The sequence below is a fragment of the Durio zibethinus genome, chromosome 28 (assembly GCF_047325235.1).
Source record: "Durio zibethinus cultivar Kanyao isolate XHJ-2024 chromosome 28, ASM4732523v1, whole genome shotgun sequence".
In the NCBI taxonomy this organism is placed as follows: domain Eukaryota; kingdom Viridiplantae; phylum Streptophyta; class Magnoliopsida; order Malvales; family Malvaceae; genus Durio; species Durio zibethinus.
In genome coordinates, this window is record NC_143189.1 from 11,517,775 (window position 1) to 11,532,094 (window position 14,320).

At 30.8% G+C, this 14,320-nt stretch overlaps 1 pseudogene; it reads right to left on the reverse strand.

Annotated features, from left to right (window-relative positions):
• Positions 1–11,520: 11,520 nt before the first annotated feature.
• LOC149510767 (MAPK kinase substrate protein At1g80180-like) lies at positions 11,521–12,699 on the reverse strand (annotated as a pseudogene).
• Positions 12,700–14,320: the final 1,621 nt, after the last annotated feature.

Genomic DNA, 14,320 nt, shown 5'->3' on the forward strand with positions numbered 1-14,320 from the left:
ACAAAGTATGTTTATGAACACATGAATATGAGAATGTCACAGAATGCATATATACTTATGACAATGGATTTTTATATGTATAAAGACCCAAATAAAAATTTTCATCAACCATGAATGTGTATGCAAAAAAAAAAAAAATGCAATGTTATGTTGCAAGAATGGTGGGATATAAAATGCAATGTATGTTCCATACGACCCTATTATTCATGAATCTATATGCATGAAATGCAATGACATATTTACGTGAATGATTAGATGTATTCCTATGACTAATGTAGCATACTTGTATGGAATGCACGGACCTACTGTATGTATGAGATATGTATGTATAAAATGCAGTGTATGTGTTGTGCTAGCTTAATAAGGTAAACACTGCCTTAAGATATGTAACAAGATAGAATGCATGTACTACTTGTCAAGAAGTGCACGGGATGCATGTGCAAGAAGTAAAATGTGTGTGCTACCTATTGATATGGATATGATGGAATGCACATATTATCCTATTATAATGCACAATGGGTGAGATACATGTATAATGTATGAAATGCGAAAGATGAAATAACATATGAAATTTTTTATTTTGAGAAGGAAAAAAGAAAGAAATAAGGTTTGAAAATTAGTCTTTATTCGGCCAATAAACAAAGGATTTAAGAAAAATCGTTAATCTTTGAAAATGTTCTTTTGTCTTTTTTTTTCTTTTCAATGATTGACCTAAAATAAATACCACATATTCAAATATAATGCACACAATAAAATAAAACAAAATAAAATAAAATGACTCAAGAATTCAAAACAAACAAGTAAGAAAAGTAATATAATAACCATACAACAAAATAATATAACGTATAATGTCCTAATTTTTGGTAATTTTTTAAAAGGTGGCATGGCTCTATCCTAGGCAGGCTTTCTATGGCTCACGATATGCTGGGTTAGGATTTATATGTTTAAAGGTTCCCAAACTATTCCTCACATCATTGTCCATTATAGACTAGTAAGGTTCCCCGATCTTTGCCCATTATGGGTTATTAACGGAAAGGATTCAATTTAAGTGGAAGTGTTTTGCTAGCAAATGCGGAGGTTATCACCTCACAAGAGCGTAGCTACTTCACTTCCTCCTAAAAAGGATGGAGCACGGGTATAGAGCTCATACATGCGAGTGAATATGCAAAGTGTGTGCAAAGTAATGTATTGATCAAAATAATATGAATAAATCGTAACCACAAAATCAAAATAAATTAATAACTAACACATAATTTATTTTATTTATTAACATGAATGTTTTCGAAAGATAAAATAAAAGAAATTAAATTAAATATCAAATAAAATCAATTAAATCCAACCATTGTCAATAGCACATAATTAAAATTTTGGCCTGACTCTCAAACAATTCCCCAGTGGAGTCGCCAAGCTGTCGTAAAGGTTTTAGGACCGCCAGATGTAAAAGATGATGTTTTAAAATAAAAAATAATAAAAGGAAAGACTCACCACCAATCTTTGTTATGGTGTGATTGGTCACCCAAAAGTTTATCCTTTTAATAAAACTATAAAAATTGGTTTAAAGTTTATCAAAAAGATAAATTTTGGTCTATGAAAAATCAGGTTGGGTCCGGGAGTCGGTTACGTGTGGGGAAGGATTAGCACCCCCACAACGCCCATAAATTGGTACCATTTAATTATGTGTTATTTTCGATGTTGGATAAAAATGATTTTAATTTGAAATTTAACACTAATTCCCTTCATTTAAAAAAAAAATATTTTTGCTACAATTTTTATTTAGGAATATTGAGAAAATCTTTAAGTTAAAGAATTATCTTGAAATTCTCCAACATCTACGGAGAATTTGAAATAACTCTTTTCACTTAAGATTTAACACAACAATCCTTAAAATGAAATAACACTCTTTATAGAAAATTGTTGGTGACTCTCTAACATCTAGGCAGAGTACCAAGAATTATTTTTTTTGGAATGTTATTTTTATTTTATTTTGTAATATCATAATTTTTTTTTAAAATAGTACAAATAAAAATTAAAGACAGAATAGTACAAATAAATACTAATAATAACATGCTAATGTGTGTATGTCAATGAATGTTATGTAAAATGAAATGTCATTTAAAAGTTGGATTCTTAAGTATAATGAGACCACCCTAACTCTCCAACATCTGGGCAGAGCTTAGGTGCGATTGTTTATATTTAAAATCCCAATTTACTATTATACTTTTTATTTATTAATCTTATTATTAATGCAAATTAAGAAATCGTGTGGAAAGACTTAACTAAGTAAAATTTCCTAAATACCCCATAATCTAGGCAGCATTTGGGAACAAATTACTTCAAATGGAATTTTCACACGTGTCATTAGGATTTTTAGAAGATTTTGAGTAAGGGCTTGAGTAGAGGTTTTGAAGGTTTGGTTTTAAGGTTTAAAGGGTTTTAAGGCTTGAATTTTAGGATATGGAAGGTTTAGGGTTTTGATTTTAGAGTTTGGAGATTTTAGGGTTTGGGTTTTGAGGTTTAGGGTTTTGATTTAAAGGTTTGGATTTTAAGGATTTTGGATTTTGGGGTTTGGATTTAAAAGTTTAAGATTTCGGATTTCGAATTTTGGGGGGTTTTGGATTTTAGGGGTTTTGAATTTTAGGCGGTTTGGATTTAAGGGATTTTGGATTTTTAGGGGTTTCGGATTTTAGGATTTTGGATTTTTAAGTTTCAGATTTTAGAATTTTGAATTTTTGGATTTTGGATTTTAGGAGATTTTGAATTTTAGGGAGTTTTAGAAACCTAGGATTTTGAAAATTAAGAATTAGTGTTTAAAGGTTTAAGTAAAACGTGAATATCTCTAAAAATCCCCACAATCTATGCGGACTTTCGGAGCAAGTTCGATTTTAATGATTTTTGAAAATTAATTTAAAAGTTTATTGTATTTCTTTTTATGAAAATTTATTAATAATAATTCTCCAACATTTAGGTGAAATTATTTTTTTAGAAAAAATATTTTTTATTCCCTCCAACATCTAGGCAGGGAAAATAATAATAATAATAAAATATATATTTTTTAGCATTTTTAATATATATTTTTAATTATTACTTGTTTTCAATTTTATTATTATTAAAACAATTAAACATTTATTCTAACAAATTTAAAAATTTATCATGCATAAATATAAAAATATACTTAAAATAACAAAAATAATAATATAAAAAAATTAGAAAATTTAAAAAATATATATTTTTTTACCTAATCGGACCAGTCAACGGTCTGGTCAACGTTGGTCTGGACCGGTTCTGCAGTTCAATCAACGGTTCGGGTGATCCAGCGGTTCAGACCGGTTTACTGGACCGGTTCAAAGTTGGCTGAAGTGGGTTGGCGGGTCGGTTCACATAGATCTCGGGTCGAATTTGGGTCCACGCGCGGATCCTCCTTAGTTAAAATGGCGTCGTTTTGGGTTTTTCCCTAAACGACGTTGTTTTGAGTTTTGCTTTCCTATATATAGCTAAAAAAAAATTTTGGTTCATTATTTTTTATTTTAGAAAAAAAAAGAGAGAGAGAGCTCTTGGGGGAGAGCTCCGGCCTCTCGCCGTTCGACCGTCGGAGCACCGCATCGGCCGCCGCCTGGTCCATTGTTACCGGTGACCAAAAATTTCAAAAAGTGACCAGGAAGCTGCTTTCAACGCGATCTTTCCAGATCCGAAGTTCATTTTACCATAAACAGCCCCGATTTACGTAGTTCAGGGTTGAAGCTTTCGGTTTCTTTTCTTTTCTTTTTTTTTTTCAAAAACTGACTTTTTGTTTTTTGGTTTTTGCAGGGCTTGCTCGCGCGCTGATGGTTCCTCACCGTAGGTGAGGACTGTGTTGTTTTTTTTTTTTTTTTTGTTTTCTTTGGTTTGGGTATTTGTTTGGTTTTCTGATGGGTAGGAGGTTTCGTGAGAGGTTTGGGTTTTTCTGAGTATGGAAGGCTAGGATTTTGGATATTCAAAAGCTTGTTCAAAAGAGGGGGGCTGTTGTCCAAAAAAGCTTTCGAAAGGGGGTTCCAAAGAGCGGTTGAAGGGGATTCGAGTTGTTGATTTTAAAGAGCTTCAATTAGGGGGATTTGGGTGGCTATAAGGTGGTTGTAGGTGGGCTGAACAGGAAGCTGGTCAAGGGGTTGGTCAGGAGGCTAACAGAGGGTTGGTCCGGTTATAGGGCGGTTGGTCGGGGGCGGTAGTAGCGCCAGCCACCCTACTTTTTGTTTTTTTCTCTTTTTGTTTTGTTTTTCTTTTTATATGTTTTTTTTATATAATTAATAATTATATATTTTTTAAAAAATTATTATTATTATTAAAATTAAAATAGTAGACTAGGACAAAATCGGTGTCTACAAATACTACCAGTGTATTGGAGTATTTATAAACAAATTTTTAATACAATAAAATTTTCTTTTCTTGATAAAAAATAAAATTAATTAATTTAAATAATAATATAAATAAGAAAAAAGAAAATTTTATCCAATAATGGGATTCTAAAAGTATTCGGAGTAGAGATGCTTTACGAAATCTCTAGGTGAGAAGATTTTTTGTAAAATATTATCAGCGTATTGGAATATTTGTAAAAAATCTTCAATATAATTAAATTCCTTTTTCTTCAAAATTTCAATTTTAAATAAGAATATTAATAAGATAATTAATAAAATTTCTAACAAAGGAGAATAAAATGTGTGTATAAACATGGTAACATTTTTGCATTACATGCATGACATTTTTTTACGAAAAATAAATTCGAGCCACCGAAGATGAGATTCTAAGGTATTCCGAGAAGCGATGCCTAAGAAATCTCTAAGTGAAAAAAAATTCTTCTAATGTTACCAACGTACTGAAACATTTTAAGAATTATTTCAATAAAAAGGTTTTAATCGAGAATAAATTTTTTTTAATAAATAAAACAAATCAAGGAAATTATTTTTCGAACACCAAAAATTGGACTATTTTTATCAAAATCAAAGGATAACATGTTGTTAATTGGTACCGTTTTTAACGGGCGCTGTGGGAGTGCTAATCCTTCCCAACGCGTAACCGACTCCCGAATTCAGACTGTTTCGCAGACCGTAAAATTATCTTTTTAATTAATTTTAAAATTTTTTTTAAAAGGATATGTTTTAGTAGCTGGTCAATTGCACCTAGCCAAAAAAGATTGGTGGCGACTCCATTATTTTTTATTTCGTTTCTAAATTCGTCGGGCGGACACAAAACCATTACGATATTGATAATGTTAAAATGTTAGACCACTTACATATAATTGATAATGGGTTGGTTTAGCTTAACATTTCCCATGTTAGGGCAAACAAGGTCCCTTATTCACACTCACTACCCATCTATAGAATTAGAGATATTATTATGTCTCCAGATATAGTATGGACATTATATTTTATTCACATGATATTATATAAATTAATATCGTAAAACATTAATAAAATTTTAAATTGCTCAAATTTTTTAGTAAAATTATTGAGAATCATATATAATAATAATAATAATAATAATAATCTTATTCTAAAGAGAAAACTACAAGTGACTAATTCTAGCAATTAAGGGTTGGGATAACAGACTGGGGAGTATTACTGCCTACTCTGACCATCTTTTTACTATGAAGAAAGACCTAAGTTTTAATTTTCCCACACGTATTCAGGGAGTCAAATTCAAATGACAATTACGGCTTAAGCAATGACCCAGCGGGTTGAGGCCCCAAGGTGCCCTTTCGAGGCACCATTGTTGGAGATCTAAGGACAAAATATGAACTTGCGTTTCTATAGATTTACATATAATAATTGTTAGATATCGTACCTGTTTTACCAAAAGAAATAGTATAAAATTGAAAGGTAGATGCGTAGTTAAAATATTATAATATTCTAATCATCCTAATTAATTTGCCTTAACTTTCCATCCTAACTCTTCCTAGCCATGATACTCGACCGAGTCCCAGCTGTCATACTTTTGTTTGTGAAATGGCACCACCATGTTCCCACTTTGGGCTTACATCAATGGTGGATACACTTACATAGTCATATTCATCTTCAATTCAGAATTTTGTTTTCAAGATATCCATGATATAAAAATTATTGATAGATTTATTAATTTTATCGATTAAAAATATGTCCAAAATTTTTTTTGAAGATATTTGAATTTTATTAATTTTTTAATTTTTAAAATAATCATAAATAGTTGAATACTTTATTTATACATATGAATCTGTCATTGTCCATCCTGATAATGAGATATTTAAAAGAAATCAAACTAATAGAGTTTGCATTGGATATTTGTTTCAATTTTGCAAATTCTATTTACCTATAACAATCATTAACACCAAATCACCCCCAACCCCACCTTTATTTTTTAATTTTTTTTATCTTTTTATTAAACGCATCATCCTTATTAAATCAACAATTATCATAATTTACCCTCCCATTAAAAACACGTATGAAGTTCAGAAAAATCTCTAACAAATTGATCTTCAAAGAAATGCCAAATCTTACATCCTTTTGCTTAATACTGATGCATCCTTTCATCCCTTTCACAAGCTTCCTCAAATCCGTACCCAGAAAAACCTTCCTCAAGTCAAACTCTAAAACAATTTCACAGAAACATTTTGGCTTCAAAAGAAAAAAAAAAAAAAAGACTTCTTTTTGTTCTAATGCTTCTTACTTTTTTATATAATTTATTATAAAAAATTATTTTATACATAGAAAGTGAAACTATGTTATAATTTAAGATTAATTCTGTTAATAAGGAGATGAGTTTCATTTTCTTGTCAATTAAATATCATTCATTGTGAAAAGTACTTCGAAAATAAAATTATAAGTGTATCAATTGACGTGAAAGAATATACTCGTAAAATTATCTGTAAAGAGGATTAAATTCATGTAAACCCTCAAAATACGATCGTACTATCAAAATCAAAATATTTTTTATTACGAAAATCTAAATGGATTTATAACGTGACTTTGGAATCCTTTAAAAGAAAAACGATGAAGGTTTTTAACCATATCAGCAACTATAATCCCAAGTTCTAAACAGATTAACTTGGATAGAGAAAAGTTCAAATGAAACCCAAGATAAACTCAAGTCAAGCTCAAATTCAGGTCCAATCTCAGAATCCAATAATGAGTAAAATTACACTGTTTGACCTGGTAACTCTTCTTCAAATCCTCAAGGCTAATTTGGCTTGAAGGTTATTTGAGGTAAGATGGAAAAAACGAATTCCAAAAGTCCATAATTTTTAGTAATGCTTTTGCTTCTGTCAATCTGTCTGTTACTAATGCCCAGTATCTCAATAATCAGTGACATTTATTACGTTGTTCTTTTTGTAAATTTTGATTTCATGAATGACAATTATATGGATGTTGCTTCATAGCTCATACCAATTTGACAGGTACCTGTAAGTTTGTAACAGTTGGTGACATTTTTAAAATTTCTGGTAGAACCTTGACATGGTGGTGACACAGATTTAAATTATCTGTGGTTGTAATCTCTTATCGTTAATGTCATCTTGCAATATCGATGGATTCAGAGCAGTTGTGGAAAGACATCTGGTTTGGATCGTGATGGCCAGCCTATCAAAGTAGATGCTTCAGGGTGGCAGGCACGCATTTTGCAGCATGATCAGTGCGATCATTTGGGTGGAACGCGCTAAGATGGTTCCTATAACTTTCAAAACTGTTCAAAACTTGGAGATGCCTCTTGCTGAAGCTTGGTGCCCGCTATCTCATATTTTTACAGACAAATCCAGTCGGAGGATGATGCAAAACAAATGAGGCATATATAAAAGCTAGTCTATGAAGCTTCAAAGTAATAGATTTGTTATTTGGGAAGATCTCTGGTTCGAGTTGAAAGCATTGTAGTTCTTTGAATGGAATGCAAAGTCCATTCATTTCACGGCATTCTAAACAGTTCGGTTTGAGTTGTTCATTCACTGCGGCTAGCGCTTGAATGCTCTTACCCCTAAATTCATGGTTTGTACTTTCGTAAGTAAAGTTTATTGAAAATACACTTTCCATAATGTAACTTGATCATATTTTCACATTAGGCGGAACTAATTATATTCTTAATTAAAAGTACTAAAGCCATTGACTTTTGTTCATTGCCGGCGTGATAGGCTAAATATACATGGCTGCAAAGACATTTATCATTGCCATTATCTTCTTCGGTACAAGGACAATATCTTTTAATTAAGATTGATAAAATTACAGTAGTTGAAATTTGAGTTTTGCATTTGTTATATATTATTTTTTAAAAGTGATTATATATCTCAATTAAATTGATGGGTTAATTATGATTATTTCATTTCAAACAACTTAAGATCTTTATTAAAATCCCATTTCATTTCTTTTACCACTTGATTTCGCACAAGTGCATGGCCACTATTGCAATCATCTATCATTATCATAGAATGAAAGTTAGCAACTTAAGTGGTGTAGTGGTGACATATGTTGACAAAGACACATAATTTATCAATATTTAAGAGTAGTATTGCGAGAAATATTGAGAATTAAATTTTGGGACCATTTTTGGATGTTTAATGATTTCTTTTTGAACTTTGTGTTTGGGCTTTCGTTATTATTTTTCTTCTTATTTTGAATAGAATTTTATACTCTATAATTTTTTGTTTATTTAATGTTTTAATTTTAATTTTTTTATAATTTAATTTATCTCCATATTATTTTTTTTTAATTGACTCATTCCAAAAATGATGATTTTTCACCTAAAATATGTTGATTCATGAAGAGATATTTTAAATATTATTTGCAGTTTATAAATATTTTTATTAACGTTCATTTAACATAATTTTACGTCTTATCTCTTAAAATTTAAATCATTATCTCTCATATATATTCATGTGTGTTTATGTGATTCATGTTTAAAAAATTCTTGAAATGTAATGCCGAATTTCTTTAACTAAGCACTATGTCATTGGAATAACGATTTTAATAGTCAATTTGTATTATAGTGAGAAAACTATTATCCTAGATAAAATTTCTGAGAAGTGTCTTTCCTAAATTTCTTCCTTTCTTGTTCCTATGGGTTGCATTAGTAGCAAACCATCACTTACAACATTATCCCTAGTCATTGTTTCTACTTTTTTTTTTTTCCCTACGATTTTGAAGGTACACTCATCTTCATGGACATGATGCATTTAAAATTATACTTTTTTTTTTTTGGTGTTGTTATGATTAGATGAATTTGATTGAAAGAAAAGCAGGTGTAAAGTAAGTTACAAATAAATATGTTACGGCATTAAGGTTGTAATAAAAATGTTTTGAAAAAACTAATTACAAACTCCAATGATAATACCATTTGACATTTAGCATTTAGCATCTGTCGGGGACATATATGGCTAAGAATTTATCAGTTATGCATATTTAGGATAGAGTAGGATTGGCCTGATTGTCTTTTTCCTTCAATTTGGAGAACAATGGTTGCCTACTTGCTTTCAGCACACGTGAGAGAGGAGGCAACTCTTTTCTCTTTGTTGCTTTTGTTTTATCAATTCAATTATTAGAGGTGGACATCATGTCAAAATGAAAAAGCAAATATCCCCTCAATAATGCAAAGTATTGTTATAAATGTTGCTATAATAGAGAATGATATATTGGCATAAAAAGAAAAAAAAACGCAAATAATTCTAGATAAAGTGATCGTATTTAAATAAAGCATTAGATCTTATGAGGTTTTGGCTTAGTGAGTTAATGGCAAAAATGAGGTTTTAGAATCCTGAAGTCCTAAGTTCAAGTTTCATTGTATGTAAGTTTTGTTCAATTTTATATTGAATTTGTTTAATAATATTCTAATTTATTAGTTGATTGTTTATTATTTTTTATATATAAATGTAATATTGAATTATAATTATAAATTTTCTTCGATTGATTAATTTTCATTGAAAAAATAAAGCATTAAAAATTAAAAAAGTCTATGTATATAAAAAAAAAAAAGTTGATAGTGCTTCTCTATCCATTTGTCATAATGCTTGACTTGAACCCTAAATTTGCAACTTACTCATTGCCTGAAATAAACATATTATTGTAGTAATAATTTCCACCTAAGAAAACTAGACTATGAACATCTTTCCAACAGAAGACTCGAAAACATTTTTTTCCCTTTAGGATGTGCTATGTGAACAAAAGGTATTGGGTGGATTAAAGTTTCACTTTGATAAAGTAAAGCACCACTGAGATTAGTTTCATTCGAACAGAATAAATTTGAAATTAATTTCAGAGCTAGCTTTTTATAAATTAACAGAATAATTTTTTAATTCTAAAACGAGATTAAGAGACTAACATTAGTTTTTTTTAATATATCCTATAAACTGAGCTTTAGATCAATTGATATGTCAATAGAACTGATGTTTATTGTGGGTTCAAAAATGTTTATGCGCAAAATTTTTTTTAACCAAGTAAATATTATAGTAAAGAAAATTTACAGATAGATTAGGGATCTCAAAAAATATTAATATATCCTAAAATATATATCATATTGTTAACCCCATTTATAAAATTTAAAAACTTCACTTACAATGGATGAAATAATTTCTTCTAGTTTCAAGAGTTCTTCGAACTTTTGTATGAATTGCTTTAACCAGTTTTTAGTTAATTATAGGATTGAAGATTGGAGTTTTTATGGCAAAACTTGTTAGGTAGTTAAGTTGGGTTCTACAAACTCCTTAGTTAAAAAAAAAAATTTTTTAAATGAATTCACAATTTCTTCAGCTTTGGAAGAAACAATATAAAGAAAAGAAGGCATTCAATAATTCATAGATTATTCTATCAAAAAAAAATTCATAGATTAACCTAACCATAATCTTCTTTTCTTATGGCTCGAAAATACCCTTAATCCCCTTCCTAACCAGTGGCCAGTGGACCTTCAAGGACATCTCTGAGATGCTAAGAAGTAACTTTAATGCATGTAAAAGAATTAAGAGCAAATTGGGGGCAAGGGTCCATTCCCCCATATTTGAAGATCCCCTGAATTCCTGAAATTTTCTGCCAGAGAATAACAGAACAGAACCGGGGAGAGATTCTCTTGTAAACTTACCCTTTTCCCACAAAATGAGACTAGAGCTCCCCAACACCCCAGGAATTTTGAAACCTACTAGAAAAGAATCTTAAGGAATCCAAAGGAAAAAGAATAACCCAAAAAAAATAAACTTTTGTTCTTATTCGGGAAAACACAAAAATAGAAGTAAATCAAATCAAACCCAAGATGCCAAAAGTGCCTTACAATGAGAAAGAAAGAGAAAGGAGAGTGAAATCAAGATTTTGCCTTTCGTACATGTGAAAATTATCTCAAGAAAAACCAAATAAAACATTTACAGATTAATTTAATTACATCCACCCAAACCACAAAATTCTGAATGAAACAGAAACAAGAAACATTATCAGAATAAAAAAAAAATCAAAACTTTAAACATCCCCTTAAAAAAAAGGCATCCAAAGGCATCCATCTGTTTTTTTTTTTTTTTAAAAAGAAACTTTAAGCTTTAAAAGAATAATCTTTTTTTTCCTTAAGTCCCACATCTCAGTTTATTGAGTTGGATTTAAACTTAAACTTAAACCCCCTATGTTCACCGGAATTCCTACCTCCGGTCACAGGAAAATACGAGGAAAAGAACAGACAAAAACCTATCTTGATCTACGCTTACCAGGCTTTTTTCCTATGAATATGATTCTTGGTTTGTTTCCCGAAAGCACTGCAAAAACCACAAGCTGAAACCTTTGGAAAAGGTGGCTCAATAGCAACGGATACCTTACTAGTACGGTAACCTCGTCTTTCTCCATTAGATTGGTTTCTTTCAATGGTATTGATCGGTTCAATGTTTCTTATCGGCTTAACATCCTTAATAACTGTTAGGAAAATAGGTCCAGTTTCATGTAAGTGGTTTTGGACCAAGCAAAGGCCATGGGTCTTGATCTTTCATTTTACACAGAGCCCTAGCTACTTAATAAAAAAGAGGTGGAGTTATTTTAAGTGTATGTTGAAAACCAAGTAGAGAAAGAAGAAAAGCCCGAAAAAGTAGAGAGAAAAAGGAGAAGGGAGAGTTGGTTGAACGGAAGTCGATCCGTAGTCCGATTGAATTGGAACCTTGTCAGAAGGTTTATGATTCAGAGTTCTACATTCTGAACGGTGAAGATCGGGTTTGAAGCTCTCTAGGAACAAATCCAGGGTGTATTTGTTGAGTCACTTATTTGGCGAGATTTCTCCAATTGTTTCTCTAGTTGTTTAGCTCTAGTTTTAGCTAGAGAAGAACATTGTATACCTATTATTTGATAGTGAAGATTTTTCTGGTGGTCCGTAGTTTTTTCCCTCTACACTGGAGGGTTTTCCACGTAAATCTTGGTATGCTTTGTTTTTCTTGCGTTTTTTATTATTGATTGTTGTCTATTGCTTCTATATTATTGTGATTATTGCTTCAAGCGCAACAATAACATCAATCTTTTCTGGGTTATTGTCTTGCAGCTATCCTTGTTCTTCTTGCTGTAGTTGCTTGGTTTCTTCTTGTTGTTCTTGTTCTACTTGGTTTATCTCCTCTGACAAAAACCTGCCGTCCCAAACATGCCCTGAAGATCCTTGCCTCCTAAAAGACACTGCAGATCTTTGCAAACCAGCCATGGTAGATGACAGCTGGATTTTTTTTCTCTTTTCTCTCGCTAATGAAATTAGAAGCTTTCCTTCTATAAATTCCAATTCGCTGTAAAATTTAAATAAACCTTTATATATAAAGAGAGAGAGCAGGATAAAGAAATCTTGAAGATTTAGTTAAGAAAAAGTCATACTAAGGCAACTCAGTCAATATTTCCAAGTTTTTTCATAAAAATAATTTTCTGTCAAGTGTTACCGTTGATCAGTAAATGGGATTTGGTTAAATTATGAATTAAAATATTTAACTAATTGCAAAAGTTCATAATATAAAGTTGTAAACACCATTTTTTATTTTTATTATTATTTAATTTTTTTACCGTTTTCTATTTTTTTTCTTTCTCTTTTTTCTTTCTTCTTTCTTTCCTTCTTTCTTTTTCCCTTCTTCTTCATCTTTATCCGGTTCAAATCTAGTGCATTAAATGCACAATCCCTAAAGTCCAAAATCATCGTCGCTAGCTGCCAGCGGCCGACCGACAAGCCGCCAATCACGAACGGTAAACCTGAATTTTCAGTTGAAAAAATGGGATTCAAATCCCAGAAGATCTGGGATTTGAATCCCAAAAAGCTCTATAAATAGAGCTTGTTATCTGCAAACGAAATAAAAAAAAAAAAGAACTGAAAAAAAAAAAAGCAAAAAATATTTTACAAAAAAAAGAGAGCTTCTGTTGAAAATTTTTTTTTGCAGAAACACAAAAAAAAGTAAAAATAGTCCCTTGAAACAGGGAACCCAGTGCCAAAATATACCTACAAAAACATACAAAAAAAAAAACCAGAAAAACACATAAAACAAAAAAAAATTTTTACGAAACTTTGAAGGTCGATCTGGGTCGTTTGTGATACTTTCAGGAGAAACCAAGCCCAGATCTGTGTTTAGAGGGATGAGGAGGATTTTTTGGGTTTTTTCAACCATCGGTGACGATGACCTGTGATCGGCGAATGGTGGCGACGTGGCGGGGATGACGGTCAGTCGATCCCTTTATTTTTTTTTGCTTGAGAGGAAAAGCGGAGATTTTTTTAGGAGAGAAGAAGAAAAATGATCGAAAAAAAATTTTGGTTTTATATATACAGTCAAAACCCAAAACAACGTCGTTTGACTAATGCCCAAAACGACGTCATTTCACTAATGCCCAAAACGATGTCGTTTTAACCTCTAAAGATCTGCGCGTCGACTCGTGACTCAACCCGGGATCCGTGCACCCGACCTAACGACCTGTTTCTCCTTCAAGCTCTAATCGATCCATCTGAACTGGACCAGACTGAACCAGACCATGCTTGAACCGCTGAACCGCCAGACCGAACCTTGTCAATCGGACCCGCGTTGATCGGACTGTTGACCAGTTCGATTCAAGTAAAAAATTTTTTTTTAATTTTTTAAAGATTTTTTAAATTATTATTAATATTTATATATGTAGAAATGTTTAAATTTATTAAAAATAAATTTTTATTAATACAAAATTGATAAAAAAACAATAATAAGAAAAAAAAAATTTATCCAATGATGAGATTTAAAGGTATTCTGAATATTGATGCCTACGAAATCTCTAGGTGAGAAGAATTTTTTTAAATACTACCAGTGTATTGAAGTATTTATAAAAATTTTTCAATATAATAAAAATTTTCTTTTTGTTAGTAATAAATAAAAATTGATTAATATAATAAA